This window comes from Equus caballus, chromosome 24, assembly GCF_041296265.1.
Source record: "Equus caballus isolate H_3958 breed thoroughbred chromosome 24, TB-T2T, whole genome shotgun sequence".
Lineage (NCBI taxonomy): Eukaryota > Metazoa > Chordata > Mammalia > Perissodactyla > Equidae > Equus > Equus caballus.
The window spans coordinates 921,413-946,017 of NC_091707.1; positions in this window are offsets into that span (position 1 = coordinate 921,413).

Below are 24,605 nucleotides of genomic sequence, written 5' to 3' on the forward strand. Positions count from 1 at the left end.
CGTTGCCCTGGACCTGAAAGGCACAATCCGCAGGCTTCTTTCCAAAGGACGATTTGGGCCCCATAGCATCTTCCTTCCAGCTCTTTGGGAAGCTAAGAAGCAACTGGCTCTGCAGACCTCTCTTACAGCCAACTGGGAGCATCTCTTGCAAAGGCCTGAGAAATGCAGTTTCTTTGCAGGCCTTATCTCGCTGAGGTAGAACTGCTGCTATGCCATATCCTACTTCGGCCTAGAGTTGCAAGGCTCAAAGTCCTGCCTTGACTCCTCAAGGGCAGACAGGCCCCACAGCGTGGGGATTCCACCTCTTTGGGCAGCTAAGAAACAACTTGCTCTGCACTGGTGTTTTACAGCCTACAGGGAACGAGTCTTACAAAGGCCTGTGAAACGCAGTTTCTTCCCAGCCCTGATGTGGCTGAAGTAGAACTTCTGCTCTGCCGGGTCCTACATGGCGCTAGAGCTGCAAGGCACAAAGTCCTGCCTTGTTTCCACAAGGGTAGACAAGTCCCTCAGGTCCAGCTTCCAGCTCTTTCGGCAGCTAAGAAACAACTCGCTCTGCACAGTGCTCTTACAGCCTACCGTGAACATCTCTTCCAAAGGCCTGTTAAACGCAGTTTCTTTGCAGGCCTGATCTGGCTGAAGTAGAACTTCTGCTCTGGTTGGGCCACATGGCCCTAGAGCTGAAAGGCACAACGTGCAGGCTTCTTTCCAAAGGGCGAGTTGGGACCCAGAGCATCTTGCTTCCAGCTCTTTGGGAAGCTAAGAAACAACTCGCTCTGCACAGTGCTTTTACAGCCTACCGGGAACATGACTTACAAAGGCCTGTGAAACGCAGTTTCTTTGCAGGCCTGATCTTGCTGAAGTAGAACTTCTGCTCTGGGTGTGCCACATTGCCCTAGAGCTGAAAGGCACAACGTGCAGGCTTCTTTCCAAAGGGCGAGTTGGGCCTCAGAGCATCTTGCTTCCAGCTCTTTGGGAAGCGAAGAAACAACTCGCTCTGCACAGTGCTCTTACAGCCTACCGGGAAAATCTCTTCCAAAGGCCTGTGAAACGCAGTTTCTTCCCAGCCCTGATCAGGCTGAAGTAGAAGTTCTGCTCTGCCGGGTCCTACATGGCGCTAGAGCTGCAAGGCACAAAGTCCTGCCTTGTTTCCACAAGGGTAGACAAGTCCCTCAGGTCCAGCTTCCAGCTCTTTCGGCAGCTAAGAAACAACTCGCTCTGCACAGTGCTCTTACAGCCTACCGGGAGCATCTCTTCCAAAGGCCTGTGAAGCGCAGTTTCTTTGCAGGCCTGATCTGGCTGAAGTAGAACTTCTGCTCTGGGTGTGCTACTTTGCCCTAGAGCTGAAAGGCACAACGTGCAGGCTTCTTTCCAAACTGCGAGTTGGGCATCAAAGCATCTTTCTTCCAGCTCTTTGGGAAGCTAAGAAACAACTCGCTCTGCACAGTGCTTTTACAGCCTACCGGGAACATGACTTACAAAGGCCTGTGAAACGCAGTTTCTTTGCAGGCCTGATCTGGCTGAAGTAGAACTTCTGCTCTGGGTGTGCCACATTGCCCTAGAGCTGAAAGGCACAACGTGCAGGCTTCTTTCCAAAGGGCGAGTTGGGCCTCAGAGCATCTTGCTTCCAGCTCTTTGGGAAGCTAAGAAACAACTCGCTCTGCACAGTGCTCTTACAGCCTACCGGGTGCATCTCTTCCAAAGTCCTGTGAAACGCAGTTTCTTTGCAGGCCTGATCTGGATGAAGTAGGACTTCTGCTCTGGGTGTGCTACTTTGCCCTAGAGCTGAAAGGCACAACGTGCTGGCTTCTTTCCAAAGGGCGAGTTGGGCCCCACAGCATCTTGCTTCCAGCTCTTTGGGAAGCTAAGAAACAACTCGCTCTGCACAGTGCTCTTACAGCCTACCGGGTGCATGTCTTCCAAAGGCCTGTGAAACGCAGTTTCTTTGCAGGCCTGATCTGGCTGAAGTAGAACTTCTGCTCTGGGTTTGCTACATTGCCCTGGAGCTGAGAGGCACAACCCGCAGTTGTCTTTCCAAAGGGCGAGTTGGGCCCCAAAGCATCTTGCTTCCAGCTCTTTGGGAAGCTAAGAAACTATTCGCTCTGCAGACCTCTCTTACAGCCAACCGGGAACATCTCTTGCAAAGGCCTGAGAAATACAGTTTCCTTGCAGGCCTTATCTCGCTGAGGTAGAACTGCTGCTATGCCGTGTCCTACATCGGCCTAGAGTTGCAAGGCTAAAAGTCCTGCCTTGACTCCTCAAGGGCAGACAGGCCCCACAGCGTGGGGCTTCCACCTCTTTGGGCAGCTAAGAAACAACTTGCTCTGCACTGGTGTTTTACAGCCTACAGGGAACGAGTCTTACAAAGGCCTGTGAAACGCAGTTTCTTCCCAGGCCTGATCTGGCTGAAGTAGAACTTCTGCTCTGCTGGGTCCTACATGGCGCTAGAGCTGCAAGGCACAAAGTCCTGCCTTGTTTCCACAAGGGTAGACAAGTCCCTCAGGTCCAGCTTCCAGCTCTTTCGGCAGCTAAGAAACAAATCGCTCTGCACAGTGCTCTTACGGCCTACCGGGAACATCTCTTCCAAAGGCCTGTGAAACGCAGTTTCTTTCCAGGCCTGTTCTGGCTGAAGTAGAACTTCTGCTCTGGGTGAGCCACGTGGCCCTAGAGCTGAAAGGCACAACGTGCAGGCTTCTTTCCAAAGGGCGAGTTGGGCCCCAAAGCCTCTTGCATCCAGCTCTTTGGGAATCTAAGAAACAACTCGCTCTGCAGACCTCTTACAGCCAACCGGGAACATCTCTTACAAAGGCCTGTGAAACGCAGTTTCTTTGCAGGCCTGATCTGGCTGAAGTAGGACTTCTGCTCTGGGTGTGCTACTTTGCCCTAGGGCTGAAAGGCACAACGTGCAGGCTTCTTTCCAAAGGGCGAGTTGGGCCCCACAGCATCTTGTTTCCAGCTCTTTGGGAAGCTAAGAAACAACTCGCTCTGCACAGTGCTCTTACAGCCTACCGGGAACATCTCTTCCAAAGGCCTGTGAAACGCAGTTTCTTTGCAGGCCTGATCTGGCTGAAGTAGGACTTCTGCTCTGGGTGTGCTACTTTGCCCTAGAGCTGAAAGGCAAAACGTGCTGGCTTCTTTCCAAAGGGCGAGTTGGGCCCCACAGCATCTTGCTTCCAGCTCTTTGGGAAGCTAAGAAACAACTCGCTCTGCACAGTGCTCTTACAGCCTACCGGGAACATCTCTTCCAAAGGCCTGTGAAACGCAGTTTCTTTGCAGGCTTGATCTGGCTGAAGTAGGACTTCTGCTCTGGGTCTGCTACTTTGCCCTAGAGCTGAAAGGGACAACGTGCAGGGTTCTTTCCAAAGGGCGAGTTGGGCCCCTCAGCATCTTGCTTCCAGCTCTTTGCGAACCTACAAAACAACTCGCTCTGCACAGTGCTCTTACAGCCTAGTGGGAACATCTCTTCCAAAGGCCTGTGAAACGCAGTTTCTTTGCAGGCCTGATCTGGCTGAAGTAGGACTTCTGCTCTGGGTGTGCTACTTTGCCCTAGAGCTGAAAGGCACAACGTGCAGGCTTCTTTCCAAAGGGCGAGTTGGGCCCCACAGCATCTTGCTTCCAGCTCTTTGGGAAGCTAAGAAACAACTCGCTCTGCACAGTGCTCTTACAGCCTACGGGGAACATCTCTTCCAAAGGCCTGTGAAACGCAGTTTCTTTGCAGGCCTGATCTGGCTGAAGTAGGACGTCTGCTCTGGTTGTGCTACTTTGCCCTAGAGCTGAAAGGCACAACGCGCAGGCTTCTTTCCAAAGGGTGAGTTGGGCCCCACAGCATCTTGCTTCCAGCTCTTTGGGAAGCTAAGAAACAACTCGCTCTGCACAGTGCTCTTACAGCCTACGGGGAACATCTCTGACAAAGGCCTGTGAAACGCAGTTTCTTTGCAGGCCTGATCTGGCTGAAGTAGGACTTCTGCTCTGGGTGTGCTACTTTGCCCTAGAGCTGAAAGGCACAACGTGCAGGCTTCTTTCCAAAGGGCGAGTTGGGCCCCACAGCATCTTGCTTCCAGCTCTTTGGGAAGCGAAGAAACAACTCGCTCTGCACAGTGCTCTTACAGCCTACCGGGAAGATCTCTTCCAAAGGCCTGTGAAACGCAGTTTCTTCCCAGCCCTGATCTGGCTGAAGTAGAACTTCTGGTCTGCCGGGTCCTACATGGCGCTAGAGCTGCAAGGCACAAAGTCTTGCCTTGTTTCCACAAGGGTAGACAAGTCCCTCAGGTCCAGATTCCAGCTCTTTCGGCAGCTAAGAAATAACACGCTCTGCACAGTGCTCTTACAGCCTACCGGGAACATCTCTTCCAAAGGGCTGTGAAACGCAGTTTCTTTGCAGGCCTGATCTGGCTGAAGTAGAACTTCTGCTCTGGGTGTGCTACGTTGCCCTGGAGCTGAAAGGCAAAATCCGCAGGCTTCTTTCCAAAGGACGATTTGGGCCCCACAGCATCTTCCTTCCAGCTCTTTGGGAAGCTAAGAAGCAACTGGCTCTGCAGACCTCTCTTACAGCCAACTGGGAGCATCTCTTGCAAAGGCCTGAGAAATGCAGTTTCTTTGCAGGCCTTATCTCGCTGAGGTAGAACTGCTGCTATGCCATATCCTACTTCGGCCTAGAGTTGCAAGGCTCAAAGTCCTGCCTTGACTCCTCAAGGGCAGACAGGCCCCACAGCGTGGGGATTCCACCTCTTTGGGCAGCTAAGAAACAACTTGCTCTGCACTGGTGTTTTACAGCCTACAGGGAACGAGTCTTACAAAGGCCTGTGAAACGCAGTTTCTTCCCAGCCCTGATGTGGCTGAAGTAGAACTTCTGCTCTGCCGGGTCCTACATGGCGCTAGAGCTGCAAGGCACAAAGTCCTGCCTTGTTTCCACAAGGGTAGACAAGTCCCTCAGGTCCAGCTTCCAGCTCTTTCGGCAGCTAAGAAACAACTCGCTCTGCACAGTGCTCTTACAGCCTACCGGGAGCATCTCTTCCAAAGGCCTGTGAAACGCAGTTTCTTTCCAGGCCTGTTCTGGCTGAAGTAGAACTTCTGCTCTGGGTGTGCCACATGGCCCTAGAGCTGAAAGGCACAACGTGCAGGCTTCTTTCCAAAGGGCGAGTTGGGCCCCAGAGCCTCTTGCATCCAGCTCTTTGGGAAGCTAAGAAACAACTCGCTCTGCAGACCTCTTACAGCCAACCGGGAACATCTCTTACAAAGGCCTGTGAAAAACAGTTTCTTTGCAGGCCTGATCTGGCTGAAGTGGGACTTCTGCTCTGGGTGTGCTACTTTGCCCTAGAGCTGAAAGGCACAACGTGAAGGCTTCTTTCCAAAGGGCGAGTTGGGCCCCACAGCATCTTGTTTCCAGCTCTTTGGGAAGCTAAGAAACAACTCGCTCTGCACAGTGCTCTTACAGCCTAGTGGGAACATCTCTTCCAAAGGCCTGTGAAACGCAGTTTCTTTGCAGGCCTGATCTGGCTGAAGTAGGTCTTCTGCTCTGGGTGTGCTACTTTGCCCTAGAGCTGAAAGGCACAACGTGCTGGCTTCTTTCCAAAGGGCGAGTTGGGCCCCACAGCATCTTGCTTCCAGCTCTTTGGGAAGCTAAGAAACAACTCGCTCTGCACAGTGCTCTTACAGCCTACCGGGAACATCTCTTCCAAAGGCCTGTGAAATGCAGTTTCTTTGCAGGCTTGATCTGGCTGAAGTAGGACTTCTGCTCTGGGTCTGCTACTTTGCCCTAGAGCTGAAAGGGACAACGTGCAGGGTTCTTTCCAAAGGGCGAGTTGGGCCCCTCAGCATCTTGCTTCCAGCTCTTTGCGAACCTACAAAACAACTCGCTCTGCACAGTGCTCTTACAGCCTACCGGGAACATGACTTACAAAGGCCTGTGAAACGCAGTTTCTTTGCAGGCCTGATCTGGGTGAAGTAGAACTTCTGCTCTGGGTGTGCCACATGGCCCTAGAGCTGAAAGGCACAACGTGCAGGCTTCTTTCCAAAGGGAGAGTTGGGCCCCACAGCATCTTGCTTCCAGCTCTTTGGGAAGCTAAGAAACAACTCACTCCACACAGTGCTCTTACAGCCTACCGGGAACATCTCTTCCAAAGGCCTGTGAAACGCAGTTTCTTTGCAGGCCTGATCTGGCTGAAGTGGAACTTCTGCTCTGGATGTGCCACATTGACCTAGAGCTCAAAGGCACAACGTGCAGGCTTCTTAAAAAAGGGCGAGGTGGGACCCAGAGCATCTTGCTTCCAGCTCTTTGGGAAGCTAAGAAACAACTCGCTCTGCACAGCGCTCTTACAGCCTACCGGGAACATCTCTTACGAAGGCCTGTGAAACGCAGTTTCTTTGCAGTCCTGATGTATCTGAAGTAGAATTCTGCTCCGGGTGTGCTACATTGCCCTAGAGCTGAAAGGCACAACGTGCAGTCTCCTATCCAAAGGGCGAGTTGGTCCCCAAAGCATCTTGCTTCCAGCTCTTTGGAAGCTGAGAAACAACTCGCTCTGCACAGTGCTCTTACAGCCTACCGGGAACATCTCTTACAAAGGCCTGTGAAACGCAGTTTCTTTGCAGGCCTGATCTGGCTGAAGTAGAACTTCTGCTCTGGGTGTGCTACATTGCCCTAGAGCTGAAAGGCACAACGTGCAGTCTCAGTTCCAAAGGGAGATTTGGGGCCCAGAGAATCTTGCTTCCACCTCTTTGTGAAGCGAAGAAACAACTCGCTCTGCACAGTGCTCTTACAGCCTACCGTGAACATCTCTTCCAAAGGCCTGTTAAACGCAGTTTCTTTGCAGGCCTGATCTGGCTGAAGTAGAACTTCTGCTCTGGTTGGGCCACATGGCCCTAGAGCTGAAAGGCACAACGTGCAGGCTTCTTTCCAAAGGGCGAGTTGGGACCCAGAGCATCTTGCTTCCAGCTCTTTGGGAAGCTAAGAAACAACTCGCTCTGCACAGTGCTCTTACAGCCTTCGGGAACATCTCTTCCAAAGGCCTGTGAAACGCAGTTTCTTCCCAGCCCTGATCTGGCTGAAGTAGAACTTCTGCTCTGCCGGGTCCTACATGGCGCTAGACCTGCAAGGCACAAAGTCTTGCCTTGTTTCCACAAGGGTAGACAAGTCCCTCAGGTCCAGATTCCAGCTCTTTCGGCAGCTAAGAAACAACTCGCTCTGCACAGTGCTCTTACAGCCTACCGGGAACATCTCTTACAAAGGCCTGTGAAACGCAGTTTCTTTCCAGGCCTGTTCTGGCTGAAGTAGAACTTCTGCTCTGGGTGTGCCACATGGCCCTAGAGCTGAAAGGCACAACGTGCAGGCTTCTTTCCAAAGGGCGAGTTGGGCCCCAAAGCCTCTTGCATCCAGCTCTTTGGGAAGCTAAGAAACAACTCGCTCTGCAGACCTCTTACAGCCAACCGGGAACATCTCTTACAAAGGCCTGTGAAACGCAGTTTCTTTGCAGGCCTGATCTGGCTGAAGTGGGACTTCTGCTCTGGGTGTGCTACTTTGCCCTAGAGCTGAAAGGCACAACGTGCAGGCTTCTTTCCAAAGGGCGAGTTGGGCCCCACAGCATCTTGTTTCCAGCTCTTTGGGAAGCTAAGAAACAACTCGCTCTGCACAGTGCTCTTACAGCCTACCGGGAACATCTCTTCCAAAGGCCTGTGAAACGCAGTTTCTTTGCAGGCCTGATCTGGCTGAAGTAGGTCTTCTGCTCTGGGTGTGCTACTTTGCCCTAGAGCTGAAAGGCACAACGTGCTGGCTTCTTTCCAAAGGGCGAGTTGGGCCCCACAGCATCTTGCTTCCAGCTCTTTGGGAAGCTAAGAAACAACTCGCTCTGCACAGTGCTCTTACAGCCTACCGGGAACATCTCTTCCAAAGGCCTGTGAAATGCAGTTTCTTTGCAGGCTTGATCTGGCTGAAGTAGGACTTCTGCTCTGGGTCTGCTACTTTGCCCTAGAGCTGAAAGGGACAACGTGCAGGGTTCTTTCCAAAGGGCGAGTTGGGCCCCTCAGCATCTTGCTTCCAGCTCTTTGCGAACCTACAAAACAACTCGCTCTGCACAGTGCTCTTACAGCCTAGTGGGAACATCTCTTCCAAAGGCCTGTGAAACGCAGTTTCTTTGCAGGCCTGATCTGGCTGAAGTAAGTCTTCTTGTCTGGGTGTGCTACTTTGCCCTAGAGCTGAAAGGCACAACGTGCAGGCTTCTTTCCAAAGGGCGAGTTGGGCCCCACAGCATCTTCCTTCCAGCTCTTTGGGAACCTAAGAAACAACTCGCTCTGCACAGTGCTCTTACAGCCTAGTGGTTACATCTCTTCCAAAGGCCCGTGAAACGCAGTTTCTTTGCAGGCCTGATCTGGCTGAAGCAGGTCTTCTGCTCTGGGTGTGCTACTTTGTCCTAGAGCTGAAAGGCACAACATGCAGGCTTCTTTCCAAAGGGCGAGTTGGGCCTCAGAGCATCTTGCTTCCAGCTCTTTGGGAAGCGAAGAAACAACTCGCTCTGCACAGTGCTCTTCCAACCAAGTGAGAACATCTCTTCCAAAGGAATGTGAAACGCAGTTTCTTTGCAGGCCTGATCTGGCTGAAGTAGAACTTCTGGTCTGCCGGGTCCTACATGGCGCTAGAGCTGCAAGGCACAAAGTCTTGCCTTGTTTCCACAAGGGTAGACAAGTCCCTCAGGTCCAGATTCCAGCTCTTTCGGCAGCTAAGAAATAACACGCTCTGCACAGTGCTCTTACAGCCTACCGGGAACATCTCTTCCAAAGGGCTGTGAAACGCAGTTTCTTTGCAGGCCTGATCTGGCTGAAGTAGAACTTCTGCTCTGGGTGTGCTACGTTGCCCTGGAGCTGAAAGGCAAAATCCGCAGGCTTCTTTCCAAAGGACGATTTGGGCCCCACAGCATCTTCCTTCCAGCTCTTTGGGAAGCTAAGAAGCAACTGGCTCTGCAGACCTCTCTTACAGCCAACTGGGAGCATCTCTTGCAAAGGCCTGAGAAATGCAGTTTCTTTGCAGGCCTTATCTCGCTGAGGTAGAACTGCTGCTATGCCATATCCTACTTCGGCCTAGAGTTGCAAGGCTCAAAGTCCTGCCTTGACTCCTCAAGGGCAGACAGGCCCCACAGCGTGGGGATTCCACCTCTTTGGGCAGCTAAGAAACAACTTGCTCTGCACTGGTGTTTTACAGCCTACAGGGAACGAGTCTTACAAAGGCCTGTGAAACGCAGTTTCTTCCCAGGCCTGATCTGGCTGAAGTAGAACTTCTGCTCTGCCGGGTCCTACATGGCGCTAGAGCTGCAAGGCACAAAGTCCTGCCTTGTTTCCACAAGGGTAGACAAGTCCCTCAGGTCCAGCTTCCAGCTCTTTCGGCAGCTAAGAAACAACTCGCTCTGCACAGTGCTCTTACAGCCTACCGGGAGCATCTCTTCCAAAGGCCTGTGAAACGCAGTTTCTTTCCAGGCCTGTTCTGGCTGAAGTAGAACTTCTGCTCTGGGTGTGCCACATGGCCCTAGAGCTGAAAGGCACAACGTGCAGGCTTCTTTCCAAAGGGCGAGTTGGGCCCCAGAGCCTCTTGCATCCAGCTCTTTGGGAAGCTAAGAAACAACTCGCTCTGCACAGTGCTCTTACAGCCTAGTGGGAACATCTCTTCCAAAGGCCTGTGAAACGCAGTTTCTTTGCAGGCCTGATCTGGCTGAAGTAGGTCTTCTGCTCTGGGTGTGCTACTTTGCCCTAGAGCTGAAAGGCACAACGTGCTGGCTTCTTTCCAAAGGGCGAGTTGGGCCCCACAGCATCTTGCTTCCAGCTCTTTGGGAAGCTAAGAAACAACTCGCTCTGCACAGTGCTCTTACAGCCTACCGGGAACATCTCTTCCAAAGGCCTGTGAAATGCAGTTTCTTTGCAGGCTTGATCTGGCTGAAGTAGGACTTCTGCTCTGGGTCTGCTACTTTGCCCTAGAGCTGAAAGGGACAACGTGCAGGGTTCTTTCCAAAGGGCGAGTTGGGCCCCTCAGCATCTTGCTTCCAGCTCTTTGCGAACCTACAAAACAACTCGCTCTGCACAGTGCTCTTACAGCCTACCGGGAACATGACTTACAAAGGCCTGTGAAACGCAGTTTCTTTGCAGGCCTGATCTGGGTGAAGTAGAACTTCTGCTCTGGGTGTGCCACATGGCCCTAGAGCTGAAAGGCACAACGTGCAGGCTTCTTTCCAAAGGGAGAGTTGGGCCCCACAGCATCTTGCTTCCAGCTCTTTGGGAAGCTAAGAAACAACTCACTCCACACAGTGCTCTTACAGCCTACCGGGAACATCTCTTCCAAAGGCCTGTGAAACGCAGTTTCTTTGCAGGCCTGATCTGGCTGAAGTGGAACTTCTGCTCTGGATGTGCCACATTGACCTAGAGCTCAAAGGCACAACGTGCAGGCTTCTTAAAAAAGGGCGAGGTGGGACCCAGAGCATCTTGCTTCCAGCTCTTTGGGAAGCTAAGAAACAACTCGCTCTGCACAGCGCTCTTACAGCCTACCGGGAACATCTCTTACGAAGGCCTGTGAAACGCAGTTTCTTTGCAGTCCTGATGTATCTGAAGTAGAATTCTGCTCCGGGTGTGCTACATTGCCCTAGAGCTGAAAGGCACAACGTGCAGTCTCCTATCCAAAGGGCGAGTTGGTCCCCAAAGCATCTTGCTTCCAGCTCTTTGGAAGCTGAGAAACAACTCGCTCTGCACAGTGCTCTTACAGCCTACCGGGAACATCTCTTACAAAGGCCTGTGAAACGCAGTTTCTTTGCAGGCCTGATCTGGCTGAAGTAGAACTTCTGCTCTGGGTGTGCTACATTGCCCTAGAGCTGAAAGGCACAACGTGCAGTCTCAGTTCCAAAGGGAGATTTGGGGCCCAGAGAATCTTGCTTCCACCTCTTTGTGAAGCGAAGAAACAACTCGCTCTGCACAGTGCTCTTACAGCCTACCGTGAACATCTCTTCCAAAGGCCTGTTAAACGCAGTTTCTTTGCAGGCCTGATCTGGCTGAAGTAGAACTTCTGCTCTGGTTGGGCCACATGGCCCTAGAGCTGAAAGGCACAACGTGCAGGCTTCTTTCCAAAGGGCGAGTTGGGACCCAGAGCATCTTGCTTCCAGCTCTTTGGGAAGCTAAGAAACAACTCGCTCTGCACAGTGCTCTTACAGCCTTCGGGAACATCTCTTCCAAAGGCCTGTGAAACGCAGTTTCTTCCCAGCCCTGATCTGGCTGAAGTAGAACTTCTGCTCTGCCGGGTCCTACATGGCGCTAGACCTGCAAGGCACAAAGTCTTGCCTTGTTTCCACAAGGGTAGACAAGTCCCTCAGGTCCAGATTCCAGCTCTTTCGGCAGCTAAGAAACAACTCGCTCTGCACAGTGCTCTTACAGCCTACCGGGAACATCTCTTACAAAGGCCTGTGAAACGCAGTTTCTTTCCAGGCCTGTTCTGGCTGAAGTAGAACTTCTGCTCTGGGTGTGCCACATGGCCCTAGAGCTGAAAGGCACAACGTGCAGGCTTCTTTCCAAAGGGCGAGTTGGGCCCCAAAGCCTCTTGCATCCAGCTCTTTGGGAAGCTAAGAAACAACTCGCTCTGCAGACCTCTTACAGCCAACCGGGAACATCTCTTACAAAGGCCTGTGAAACGCAGTTTCTTTGCAGGCCTGATCTGGCTGAAGTGGGACTTCTGCTCTGGGTGTGCTACTTTGCCCTAGAGCTGAAAGGCACAACGTGCAGGCTTCTTTCCAAAGGGCGAGTTGGGCCCCACAGCATCTTGTTTCCAGCTCTTTGGGAAGCTAAGAAACAACTCGCTCTGCACAGTGCTCTTACAGCCTACCGGGAACATCTCTTCCAAAGGCCTGTGAAACGCAGTTTCTTTGCAGGCCTGATCTGGCTGAAGTAGGTCTTCTGCTCTGGGTGTGCTACTTTGCCCTAGAGCTGAAAGGCACAACGTGCTGGCTTCTTTCCAAAGGGCGAGTTGGGCCCCACAGCATCTTGCTTCCAGCTCTTTGGGAAGCTAAGAAACAACTCGCTCTGCACAGTGCTCTTACAGCCTACCGGGAACATCTCTTCCAAAGGCCTGTGAAATGCAGTTTCTTTGCAGGCTTGATCTGGCTGAAGTAGGACTTCTGCTCTGGGTCTGCTACTTTGCCCTAGAGCTGAAAGGGACAACGTGCAGGGTTCTTTCCAAAGGGCGAGTTGGGCCCCTCAGCATCTTGCTTCCAGCTCTTTGCGAACCTACAAAACAACTCGCTCTGCACAGTGCTCTTACAGCCTAGTGGGAACATCTCTTCCAAAGGCCTGTGAAACGCAGTTTCTTTGCAGGCCTGATCTGGCTGAAGTAACTCTTCTTGTCTGGGTGTGCTACTTTGCCCTAGAGCTGAAAGGCACAACGTGCAGGCTTCTTTCCAAAGGGCGAGTTGGGCCCCACAGCATCTTCCTTCCAGCTCTTTGGGAACCTAAGAAACAACTCGCTCTGCACAGTGCTCTTACAGCCTAGTGGTTACATCTCTTCCAAAGGCCCGTGAAACGCAGTTTCTTTGCAGGCCTGATCTGGCTGAAGCAGGTCTTCTGCTCTGGGTGTGCTACTTTGTCCTAGAGCTGAAAGGCACAACATGCAGGCTTCTTTCCAAAGGGCGAGTTGGGCCTCAGAGCATCTTGCTTCCAGCTCTTTGGGAAGCGAAGAAACAACTCGCTCTGCACAGTGCTCTTCCAACCAAGTGAGAACATCTCTTCCAAAGGAATGTGAAACGCAGTTTCTTTGCAGGCCTGATCTGGGTGAAGTAAGTCTTCTGGTCTGGGTGTGCTACTTTGCCCTAGAGCTGAAAGGCACAACGTGCAGGCTTCTTTCCAAAGGGCGAGTTGGGCCCCACAGCATCTTGCTTCCAGCTCTTTGGGAAGCTAAGAAACAACTCGCTCTGCACAGTGCTCTTACAGCCTAGTGGGAACATCTCTTCCAAAGGCCCGTGAAACGCAGTTTCTTTGCAGGCCTGATCTGGCTGAAGTGGGACTTCTGCTCTGGGTGTGCTACTTTGCCCTAGAGCTGAAAGGCACAACTTGAAGGCTTCTTTCCAAAGGGCGAGTTGGGCCCCACAGCATCTTGTTTCCAGCTCTTTGGGAAGCTAAGAAACAACTCGCTCTGCACAGTGCTCTTACAGCCTAGTGGGAACATCTCTTCCAAAGGCCTGTGAAACGCAGTTTCTTCCCATCCCTGATCTGGCTGAAGTAGAACTTCTGCTCTGCCGGGTCCTACATGGCGCTGGAGCTGCAAGGCACAAAGTCCTGCCTTGTTTCCACAAGGGTAGACAAGTCCCTCAGGTCCAGCTTCCAGCTCTTTCGGCAGCTAAGAAACAACTCGCTCTGCACAGTGCTCTTACAGCCTACCGGGAGCATCTCTTCCAAAGACCTGTGAAACGCAGTTTCTTTGCAGGCCTGATCTGGCTGAAGTAGAACTTCTGCTCTGGGTTTGCTACATTGCCCTGGAGCTGAGAGGCACAACCCGCAGTTTTCTTTCCAAAGGGCGAGTTGGGCCCCAAAGCATCTTGCTTCCAGCTCTTTGGGAAGCTAAGAAACTATTCGCTCTGCAGACCTCTCTTACAGCCAACCGGGAACATCTCTTGCAAAGGCCTGAGAAATACAGTTTCCTTGCAGGCCTTATCTCGCTGAGGTAGAACTGCTGCTATGCCGTGTCCTACATCGGCCTAGAGTTGCAAGGCTCAAAGTCCTGCCTTGACTCCTCAAGGGCAGACAGGCCCCACAGCGTGGGGCTTCCACCTCTTTGGGCAGCTAAGAAACAACTTGCTCTGCACTGGTGTTTTACAGCCTACAGGGAACGAGTCTTACAAAGGCCTGTGAAACGCAGTTTCTTCCCAGGCCTGATCTGGCTGAAGTAGAACTTCTGCTCTGCTGGGTCCTACATGGCGCTAGAGCTGCAAGGCACAAAGTCCTGCCTTGTTTCCACAGGGGTAGACAAGTCCCTCAGGTCCAGCTTCCAGCTCTTTCGGCAGCTAAGAAACAAATCGCTCTGCACAGTGCTCTTACGGCCTACCGGGAACATCTCTTACAAAGGCCTGTGAAACGCAGTTTCTTTCCAGGCCTGTTCTGGCTGAAGTAGAACTTCTGCTCTGGGTGAGCCACGTGGCCCTAGAGCTGAAAGGCACAACGTGCAGGCTTCTTTCCAAAGGGCGAGTTGGGCCCCAAAGCCTCTTGCATCCAGCTCTTTGGGAAGCTAAGAAACAACTCGCTCTGCAGACCTCTTACAGCCAACCGGGAACATCTCTTACAAAGGCCTGTGAAACGCAGTTTCTTTGCAGGCCTGATCTGGCTGAAGTAGGACTTCTGCTCTGGGTGTGCTACTTTGCCCTAGAGCTGAAAGGCACAACGTGCAGGCTTCTTTCCAAAGGGCGAGTTGGGCCCCACAGCATCTTGTTTCCAGCTCTTTGGGAAGCTAAGAAACAACTCGCTCTGCACAGTGCTCTTACAGCCTACCGGGAACATCTCTTCTAAAGGCCTGTGAAACGCAGTTTCTTTGCAGGCCTGATCTGGCTGAAGTAGGACTTCTGCTCTGGGTGTGCTACTTTGCCCTAGAGCTGAAAGGCACAACGTGCTGGCTTCTTTCCAAAGGGCGAGTTGGGCCCCACAGCATCTTGCTTCCAGCTCTTTGGGAAGCTAAGAAACAACTCGCTCTGCACAGTGCTCTTACAGCCTACCGGGAACATCTCTTCCAAAGGCCTGTGAAACGCAGTTTCTTTGCAGGCTTGATCTGGCTGAAGTAGGACTTCTGCTCTGGGTCTGCTACTTTGCCCTAGAGCTGAAAGGGACAACGTGCAGGGTTCTTTCCAAAGGGCGAGTTGGGCCCCTCAGCATCTTGCTTCCAGCTCTTTGCGAACCTACAAAACAACTCGCTCTGCACAGTGCTCTTACAGCCTAGTGGGAACATCTCTTCCAAAGGCCTGTGAAACGCAGTTTCTTTGCAGGCCTGATCTGGCTGAAGTAAGTCTTCTTGTCTGGGTGTGCTACTTTGCCCTAGAGCTGAAAGGCACAACGTGCAGGCTTCTTTCCAAAGGGCGAGTTGGGCCCCACAGCATCTTCCTTCCAGCTCTTTGGGAACCTAAGAAACAACTCGCTCTGCACAGTGCTCTTACAGCCTAGTGGTTACATCTCTTCCAAAGGCCCGTGAAACACAGTTTCTTTGCAGGCCTGATCTGGCTGAAGCAGGTCTTCTGCTCTGGGTGTGCTACTTTGCCCTAGAGCTGAAAGGCACAACGTGCAGGCTTCTTTCCAAAGGGCGAGTTGGGCCTCAGAGCATCTTGCTTCCAGCTCTTTGGGAAGCGAAGAAACAACTCGCTCTGCACAGTGCTCTTACAGCCTACCGGGAAGATCTCTTCCAAAGGCCTGTGAAACGCAGTTTCTTCCCAGCCCTGATCTGGCTGAAGTAGAACTTCTGGTCTGCCGGGTCCTACATGGCGCTAGAGCTGCAAGGCACAAAGTCTTGCCTTGTTTCCACAAGGGTAGACAAGTCCCTCAGGTCCAGATTCCAGCTCTTTCGGCAGCTAAGAAATAACACGCTCTGCACAGTGCTCTTACAGCCTACCGGGAACATCTCTTCCAAAGGGCTGTGAAACGCAGTTTCTTTGCAGGCCTGATCTGGCTGAAGTAGAACTTCTGCTCTGGGTGTGCTACGTTGCCCTGGAGCTGAAAGGCAAAATCCGCAGGCTTCTTTCCAAAGGACGATTTGGGCCCCAAGCATCTTCCTTCCAGCTCTTTGGGAAGCTAAGAAGCAACTGGCTCTGCAGACCTCTCTTACAGCCAACTGGGAGCATCTCTTGCAAAGGCCTGAGAAATGCAGTTTCTTTGCAGGCCTTATCTCGCTGAGGTAGAACTGCTGCTATGCCATATCCTACTTTGGCCTAGAGTTGCAAGGCTCAAAGTCCTGCCTTGACTCCTCAAGGGCAGACAGGCCCCACAGCGTGGGGATTCCACCTCTTTGGGCAGCTAAGAAACAACTTGCTCTGCACTGGTGTTTTACAGCCTACAGGGAACGAGTCTTACAAAGGCCTGTGAAACGCAGTTTCTTCCCAGCCCTGATGTGGCTGAAGTAGAACTTCTGCTCTGCCGGGTCCTACATGGCGCTAGAGCTGCAAGGCACAAAGTCCTGCCTTGTTTCCACAAGGGTAGACAAGTCCCTCAGGTCCAGCTTCCAGCTCTTTCGGCAGCTAAGAAACAACTCGCTCTGCACAGTGCTCTTACAGCCTACCGGGAGCATCTCTTCCAAAGGCCTGTGAAACGCAGTTTCTTTCCAGGCCTGTTCTGGCTGAAGTAGAACTTCTGCTCTGGGTGTGCCACATGGCCCTAGAGCTGAAAGGCACAACGTGCAGGCTTCTTTCCAAAGGGCGAGTTGGGCCCCAGAGCCTCTTGCATCCAGCTCTTTGGGAAGCTAAGAAACAACTCGCTCTGCAGACCTCTTACAGCCAACCGGGAACATCTCTTACAAAGGCCTGTGAAACGCAGTTTCTTTGCAGGCCTGATCTGGCTGAAGTGGGACTTCTGCTCTGGGTGTGCTACTTTGCCCTAGAGCTGAAAGGCACAACGTGAAGGCTTCTTTCCAAAGGGCGAGTTGGGCCCCACAGCATCTTGTTTCCAGCTCTTTGGGAAGCTAAGAAACAACTCGCTCTGCACAGTGCTCTTACAGCCTAGTGGGAACATCTCTTCCAAAGGCCTGTGAAACGCAGTTTCTTTGCAGGCCTGATCTGGCTGAAGTAGGTCTTCTGCTCTGGGTGTGCTACTTTGCCCTAGAGCTGAAAGGCACAACGTGCTGGCTTCTTTCCAAAGGGCGAGTTGGGCCCCACAGCATCTTGCTTCCAGCTCTTTGGGAAGCTAAGAAACAACTCGCTCTGCACAGTGCTCTTACAGCCTACCGGGAACATCTCTTCCAAAGGCCTGTGAAATGCAGTTTCTTTGCAGGCTTGATCTGGCTGAAGTAGGACTTCTGCTCTGGGTCTGCTACTTTGCCCTAGAGCTGAAAGGGACAACGTGCAGGGTTCTTTCCAAAGGGCGAGTTGGGCCCCTCAGCATCTTGCTTCCAGCTCTTTGCGAACCTAAAAAACAACTCGCTCTGCACAGTGCTCTTACAGCCTACCGGGAACATGACTTACAAAGGCCTGTGAAACGCAGTTTCTTTGCAGGCCTGATCTGGGTGAAGTAGAACTTCTGCTCTGGGTGTGCCACATGGCCCTAGAGCTGAAAGGCACAACGTGCAGGCTTCTTTCCAAAGGGAGAGTTGGGCCCCACAGCATCTTGCTTCCAGCTCTTTGGGAAGCTAAGAAACAACTCGCTCCACACAGTGCTCTTACAGCCTACCGGGAACATCTCTTCCAAAGGCCTGTGAAACGCAGTTTCTTTGCAGGCCTGATCTGGCTGAAGTGGAACTTCTGCTCTGGATGTGCCACATTGACCTAGAGCTCAAAGGCACAACGTGCAGGCTTCTTAAAAAAGGGCGAGGTGGGACCCAGAGCATCTTGCTTCCAGCTCTTTGGGAAGCTAAGAAACAACTCGCTCTGCACAGCGCTCTTACAGCCTACCGGGAACATCTCTTACGAAGGCCTGTGAAACGCAGTTTCTTTGCAGTCCTGATGTATCTGAAGTAGAATTCTGCTCCGGGTGTGCTACATACCCCAAGAGCTGAAAGACACAACGTGCAGTCTCCTATCCAAAGGGCGAGTTGGTCCCCAAAGCATCTTGCTTCCAGCTCTTTGGAAGCTGAGAAACAACTCGCTCTGCACAGTGCTCTTACAGCCTACCGGGAACATCTCTTACAAAGGCCTGTGAAACGCAGTTTCTTTGCAGGCCTGATCTGGCTGAAGTAGAACTTCTGCTCTGGGTGTGCTACATTGCCCTAGAGCTGAAAGGCACAACGTGCAGTCTCAGTTCCAAAGGGAGATTTGGGGCCCAGAGAATCTTGCTTCCACCTCTTTGTGAAGCGAAGAAACAACTCGCTCTGCACAGTGCTCTTACAGCCTACCGTGAACATCTCTTCCAAAGGCCTGTTAAACGCAGTTTCTTTGCAGGCCTGATCTGGCTGAAGTAGAACTTCTGCTCTGGTTGGGCCACATGGCCCTAGAGCTGAAAGGCACAACGTGCAGGCTTCTTTCCAAAGGGCGTGTTGGGACCCAGAGCATCTTGCTTCTAGCTCTTTGGGAAGCTAAGAAACAACTCGCTCTGCACAGTGCTCTTACAGCCTACCGGGAACATCTCTTCCAAAGGCCTGTGAAACGCAGTTTCTTCCCAGCCCTGATCTGGCTGAAGTAGAACTTCTGCTCTGCCGGGTCCTACATGGCGCTAGACCTGCAAGGCACAAAGTCTTGCCTTGTTTCCACAAGGGTAGACAAGTCCCTCAGGTCCAGATTCCAGCTCTTTCGGCAGCTAAGAAACAACTCGCTCTGCACATTGCTCTTACAGCCTACCGGGAACATCTCTTACAAAGGCCTGTGAAACGCAGTTTCTTTCCAGGCCTGTTCTGGCTGAAGTAGAACTTCTGCTCTGGGTGTGCCACATGGCCCTAGAGCTGAAAGGCACAACGTGCAGGCTTCTTTCCAAAGGGCGAGTTGGGCCCCAGAGCCTCTTGCATCCAGCTCTTTGGGAAGCTAAGAAACAACTCGCTCTGCAGACCTCTTACAGCCAACCGGGAACATCTCTTACAAAGGCCTGTGAAACGCAGTTTCTTTGCAGGCCTGATCTGGCTGAAGTGGGACTTCTGCTCTGGGTGTGCTACTTTGCCCTAGAGCTGAAAGGCACAACTTGAAGGCTTCTTTCCAAAGGGCGAGTTGGGCCCCACAGCATCTTGTTTCCAGCTCTTTGGGAAGCTAAGAAACAACTCGCTCTGCACAGTGCTCTTACAGCCTAGTGGGAACATCTCTTCCAAAGGCCTGTGAAACGCAGTTTCTTTGCAGGCCTGATCTGGCTGAAGTAGGTCTTCTGCTCTGGGTGTGCTACTTTGCCCTAGAGCTGAAAGGCACAACGTGCTGGCTTCTTTCCAAAGGGCGAGTTGGGCCCCACAGCATCTTGCTTCCAGCTCTTTGGGAAGCTAAGAAACAACTCGCTCTGCACAGTGCTCTTACAGCCTACCGGGAACATCTCTTCCAAAGGCCTGTGAAATGCAGTTTCTTTGCAGGCTTGATCTGGCTGAAGTAGGACTTCTGCTCTGGGTCTGCTACTTTGCCCTAGAGCTGAAAGGGACAACGTGCAGGGTTCTTTCCAAAGGGCGAGTTGGGCCCCTCAGCATCTTGCTTCCAGCTCTTTGCGAACCTACAAAACAACTCGCTCTGCACAGTGCTCTTACAGCCTACCGGGAACATCTCTTCCAAAGGCCTGTGAAACGCAGTTTCTTTGCAGGCCTGATCTGGCTGAAGTGGAACTTCTGCTCTGGATGTGCCACATTGACCTAGAGCTCAAAGGCACAACGTGCAGGCTTCTTAAAAAAGGGCGAGGTGGGACCCAGAGCATCTTGCTTCCAGCTCTTTGGGAAGCTAAGAAACAACTCGCTCTGCACAGCGCTCTTACAGCCTACCGGGAACATCTCTTACGAAGGCCTGTGAAACGCAGTTTCTTTGCAGTCCTGATGTATCTGAAGTAGAATTCTGCTCCGGGTGTGCTACATACCCCAAGAGCTGAAAGACACAACGTGCAGTCTCCTATCCAAAGGGCGAGTTGGTCCCCAAAGCATCTTGCTTCCAGCTCTTTGGAAGCTGAGAAACAACTCGCTCTGCACAGTGCTCTTACAGCCTACCGGGAACATCTCTTACAAAGGCCTGTGAAACGCAGTTTCTTTGCAGGCCTGATCTGGCTGAAGTAGAACTTCTGCTCTGGGTGTGCTACATTGCCCTAGAGCTGAAAGGCACAACGTGCAGTCTCAGTTCCAAAGGGAGATTTGGGGCCCAGAGAATCTTGCTTCCACCTCTTTGTGAAGCGAAGAAACAACTCGCTCTGCACAGTGCTCTTACAGCCTACCGTGAACATCTCTTCCAAAGGCCTGTTAAACGCAGTTTCTTTGCAGGCCTGATCTGGCTGAAGTAGAACTTCTGCTCTGGTTGGGCCACATGGCCCTAGAGCTGAAAGGCACAACGTGCAGGCTTCTTTCCAAAGGGCGAGTTGGGACCCAGAGCATCTTGCTTCCAGCTCTTTGGGAAGCTAAGAAACAACTCGCTCTGCACAGTGCTCTTACAGCCTTCGGGAACATCTCTTCCAAAGGCCTGTGAAACGCAGTTTCTTCCCAGCCCTGATCTGGCTGAAGTAGAACTTCTGCTCTGCCGGGTCCTACATGGCGCTAGACCTGCAAGGCACAAAGTCTTGCCTTGTTTCCACAAGGGTAGACAAGTCCCTCAGGTCCAGATTCCAGCTCTTTCGGCAGCTAAGAAACAACTCGCTCTGCACAGTGCTCTTACAGCCTACCGGGAACATCTCTTACAAAGGCCTGTGAAACGCAGTTTCTTTCCAGGCCTGTTCTGGCTGAAGTAGAACTTCTGCTCTGGGTGTGCCACATGGCCCTAGAGCTGAAAGGCACAACGTGCAGGCTTCTTTCCAAAGGGCGAGTTGGGCCCCAAAGCCTCTTGCATCCAGCTCTTTGGGAAGCTAAGAAACAACTCGCTCTGCAGACCTCTTACAGCCAACCGGGAACATCTCTTACAAAGGCCTGTGAAACGCAGTTTCTTTGCAGGCCTGATCTGGCTGAAGTGGGACTTCTGCTCTGGGTGTGCTACTTTGCCCTAGAGCTGAAAGGCACAACGTGCTGGGTTCTTTCCAAAGGGCGAGTTGGGCCCCACTGCATCTTGCTTCCAGCTCTTTGGGAAGCTAAGAAACAACTCGCTCTGCACAGTGCTCTTACAGCCTACCGGGAAGATCTCTTCCAAAGGCCTGTGAAACGCAGTTTCTTCCCAGCCCTGATCTGGCTGAAGTAGAACTTCTGGTCTGCCGGGTCCTACATGGCGCTAGAGCTGCAAGGCACAAAGTCTTGCCTTGTTTCCACAAGGGTAGACAAGTCCCTCAGGTCCAGATTCCAGCTCTTTCGGCAGCTAAGAAATAACACGCTCTGCACAGTGCTCTTACAGCCTACCGGGAACATCTCTTCCAAAGGGCTGTGAAACGCAGTTTCTTTGCAGGCCTGATCTGGCTGAAGTAGAACTTCTGCTCTGGGTGTGCTACGTTGCCCTGGACCTGAAAGGCACAATCCGCAGGCTTCTTTCCAAAGGACGATTTGGGCCCCATAGCATCTTCCTTCCAGCTCTTTGGGAAGCTAAGAAGCAACTGGCTCTGCAGACCTCTCTTACAGCCAACTGGGAGCATCTCTTGCAAAGGCCTGAGAAATGCAGTTTCTTTGCAGGCCTTATCTCGCTGAGGTAGAACTGCTGCTATGCCATATCCTACTTCGGCCTAGAGTTGCAAGGCTCAAAGTCCTGCCTTAACTCCTCAAGGGCAGACAGGACCCACAGCGTGGGGATTCCACCTCTTTGGGCAGCTAAGAAACAACTTGCTCTGCACTGGTGTTTTACAGCCTACAGGGAACGAGTCTTACAAAGGCCTGTGAAACGCAGTTTCTTCCCAGCCCTGATGTGGCTGAAGTAGAACTTCTGCTCTGCCGGGTCCTACATGGCGCTAGAGCTGCAAGGCACCAAGTCCTGCCTTGTTTCCACAAGGGTAGACAAGTCCCTCAGGTCCAGCTTCCAGCTCTTTCGGCAGCTAAGAAACAACTCGCTCTGCACAGTGCTCTTACAGCCTACCGTGAACATCTCTTCCAAAGGCCTGTTAAACGCAGTTTCTTTGCAGGCCTGATCTGGCTGAAGTAGAACTTCTGCTCTGGTTGGGCCACATGGCCCTAGAGCTGAAAGGCAAAACGTGCAGGCTTCTTTCCAAAGGGCGAGTTGGGACCCAGAGCATCTTGCTTCCAGCTCTTTGGGAAGCTAAGAAACAACTCGCTCTGCACAGTGCTTTTACAGCCTACCGGGAACATGACTTACAAAGGCCTGTGAAACGCAGTTTCTTTGCAGGCCTGATCTTGCTGAAGTAGAACTTCTGCTCTGGGTGTGCCACATTGCCCTAGAGCTGAAAGGCACAACGTGCAGGCTTCTTTCCAAAGGGCGAGTTGGGCCTCAGAGCATCTTGCTTCCAGCTCTTTGGGAAGCGAAGAAACAACTCGCTCTGCACAGTGCTCTTACAGCCTACCGGGAACATCTCTTCCAAAGGCCTGTGAAACGCAGTTTCTTCCCAGCCCTGATCAGGCTGAAGTAGAAGTTCTGCTCTGCCGGGTCCTACATGGCGCTAGAGCTGCAAGGCACAAAGTCCTGCCTTGTTTCCACAAGGGTAGACAAGTCCCTCAGGTCCAGCTTCCAGCTCTTTCGGCAGCTAAGAAACAACTCGCTCTGCACAGTGCTCTTACAGCCTACCGGGAGCATCTCTTCCAAAGGCCTGTGAAGCGCAGTTTCTTTGCAGGCCTGATCTGGCTGAAGTAGAACTTCTGCTCTGGGTGTGCTACTTTGCCCTAGAGCTGAAAGGCACAACGTGCAGGCTTCTTTCCAAACGGCGAGTTGGGCATCAAAGCATCTTTCTTCCAGCTCTTTGGGAAGCTAAGAAACAACTCGCTCTGCACAGTGCTTTTACAGCCTACCGGGAACATGACTTACAAAGGCCTGTGAAACGCAGTTTCTTTGCAGGCCTGATCTGGCTGAAGTAGAACTTCTGCTCTGGGTGTGCCACATTGCCCTAGAGCTGAAAGGCACAACGTGCAGGCTTCTTTCCAAAGGGCGAGTTGGGCCTCAGAGCATCTTGCTTCCAGCTCTTTGGGAAGCTAAGAAACAACTCGCTCTGCACAGTGCTCTTACAGCCTACCGGGTGCATCTCTTCCAAAGTCCTGTGAAACGCAGTTTCTTTGCAGGCCTGATCTGGATGAAGTAGGACTTCTGCTCTGGGTGTGCTACTTTGCCCTAGAGCTGAAAGGCACAACGTGCTGGCTTCTTTCCAAAGGGCGAGTTGGGCCCCACAGCATCTTGCTTCCAGCTCTTTGGGAAGCTAAGAAACAACTCGCTCTGCACAGTGCTCTTACAGCCTACCGGGTGCATGTCTTCCAAAGGCCTGTGAAACGCAGTTTCTTTGCAGGCCTGATCTGGCTGAAGTAGGACTTCTGCTCTGGGTGTGCTACTTTGCCCTAGAGCTGAAAGGCACAACGTGCAGGCTGCTTTCCAAAGGGCGACTTGGGCCCCACAGCATCTTGTTTCCAGCTCTTTGGGAAGCTAAGAAACAACTCGCTCTGCACAGTGCTCTTACAGCCTACCGGGAACATCTCTTCCAAAGGCCTGTGAAATGCAGTTTCTTTGCAGGCTTGATCTGGCTGAAGTAGGACTTCTGCTCTGGGTCTGCTACTTTGCCCTAGAGCTGAAAGGGACAACGTGCAGGGTTCTTTCCAAAGGGCGAGTTGGGCCCCTCAGCATCTTGCTTCCAGCTCTTTGCGAACCTACAAAACAACTCGCTCTGCACAGTGCTCTTACAGCCTACCGGGAACATGACTTACAAAGGCCTGTGAAACGCAGTTTCTTTGCAGGCCTGATCTGGCTGAAGTAGAACTTCTGCTCTGGGTGTGCCACATGGCCCTAGAGCTGAAAGGCACAACGTGCAGGCTTCTTTCCAAAGGGAGAGTTGGGCCCCACAGCATCTTGCTTCCAGCTCTTTGGGAAGCTAAGAAACAACTCGCTCCACACAGTGCTCTTACAGCCTACCGGGAACATCTCTTCCAAAGGCCTGTGAAACGCAGTTTCTTTGCAGGCCTGATCTGGCTGAAGTGGAACTTCTGCTCTGGATGTGCCACATTGACCTAGAGCTCAAAGGCACAACGTGCAGGCTTCTTAAAAAAGGGCGAGGTGGGACCCAGAGCATCTTGCTTCCAGCTCTTTGGGAAGCTAAGAAACAACTCGCTCTGCACAGCGCTCTTACAGCCTACCGGGAACATCTCTTACGAAGGCCTGTGAAACGCAGTTTCTTTGCAGTCCTGATGTATCTGAAGTAGAATTCTGCTCCGGGTGTGCTACATACCCCAAGAGCTGAAAGACACAACGTGCAGTCTCCTATCCAAAGGGCGAGTTGGTCCCCAAAGCATCTTGCTTCCAGCTCTTTGGAAGCTGAGAAACAACTCGCTCTGCACAGTGCTCTTACAGCCTACCGGGAACATCTCTTACAAAGGCCTGTGAAACGCAGTTTCTTTGCAGGCCTGATCTGGCTGAAGTAGAACTTCTGCTCTGGGTGTGCTACATTGCCCTAGAGCTGAAAGGCACAACGTGCAGTCTCAGTTCCAAAGGGAGATTTGGGGCCCAGAGAATCTTGCTTCCACCTCTTTGTGAAGCGAAGAAACAACTCGCTCTGCACAGTGCTCTTACAGCCTACCGTGAACATCTCTTCCAAAGGCCTGTTAAACGCAGTTTCTTTGCAGGCCTGATCTGGCTGAAGTAGAACTTCTGCTCTGGTTGGGCCACATGGCCCTAGAGCTGAAAGGCACAACGTGCAGGCTTCTTTCCAAAGGGCGTGTTGGGACCCAGAGCATCTTGCTTCTAGCTCTTTGGGAAGCTAAG